A 1,322-nucleotide genomic window follows, 5' to 3' on the forward strand; every position below is an offset into this window, starting at 1 on the left:
CAGCTCCCTTGGCCAATAAAGTGAGATGAGCGCCGCAACCCCAGAGTCGGCCACGACTGGACCTAATGGTCAGGGGTCCCTTTACCTTTACCTTTAAGTAGGCTGTATGTGAGATCCTCCAGCTTTTCTCAACCTTGGATCCCCAGATGTTTTGGGCCTACAACTCCCATCATCCCTAGCTAGCAAGGCCAGAGCTCAGGGATGATGGGAGTTGTAGTCCAACAACATCTGGGGACCCAAGGTTGAGAAACACTGTGATCCAGCAAGTGTTTACATTTAAGACAGGCTCGCTTCCTGTGTTGAGGTGATCACCTGGGTGATGGGCCATTAAGGGAGACAAAGGAAAGGGGCTCTGAATGAGACAGCAAATGGGTGCCCCCCCCACCAGTTTATGGTTAGTTAGAAGGACAAAGCCAGAGTTTAGAGTTGAGTTGCAGTGATGTGTGCCAGAATTTCTGTTTGGCTCCATGGCTGTATAGGGCTTTAGACACCAAAAGCAGCACACCTTGAACTCAGCCCAGTAAGAGAGATATTGCAGATGACTGCCAATATATTCTTATTACTTATGCAGAGTGAATTAAAGGTTCCCTGTAAGTACATGATACAGGAATCATACATGAAATACAGTAGGAGGAACTTACTCTAGGTTGGCGAGCTCTATAAGCAGAATTATCCAGAGTTTGGAGCGGAAGCAAGAGCTGGAGTCAAATTGTCTCGATAAAGGAGCTTATCTTTGTTTCCACCCTTTTTACACAGTGACACAAGAAAGGGCAAAGGGCATAACTGCTGAGCCCTCACACAGGGAGAGAGCAAGCTTCTGACACTGTAACCCACCCCAGCAGGGAGTGGGCTGAAAATTTCAACAACAGACGGCGTGGAGGTTATTCAATGTTGGACTGAGCAAGGTCCTTTCACATGCCACTTTGTGTACTCTTCAACTGGAGCAAAGTACAATAGTTTGAGCACAGATACTTGATAAATGCAATGTAGATTAATTGCTGTAATTAGAGGGGTAATAAATAAAAGCAGATATTGGGTGTGATAAATACATGAAGCTGCCCCTCATGGCTGCCACTCGGCAGAAGAGCAGCTGCCTTGCTGCACATACAGGACAAGGAAACATATTTCCTTGCAACTAGTGCTATTTTTCTGGAAAGAGGGGTGCCAGAACTCATCCTGGACACCTCCCTCGTTCTTTCAGAATGGCATTGGGGCCCACCTGAGAGGTTCCAGCTGAAAGAAAGTCCTGCTTGCAACCTTTCAGAGCTCAGAAATCAGTCTGCTAGCTGGATCTATTAATGACTCACTTTAGGCACGGCATA

This window comes from Podarcis cretensis, assembly GCF_951804945.1.
Source record: "Podarcis cretensis genome assembly, chromosome: 1".
In the NCBI taxonomy this organism is placed as follows: domain Eukaryota; kingdom Metazoa; phylum Chordata; class Lepidosauria; order Squamata; family Lacertidae; genus Podarcis; species Podarcis cretensis.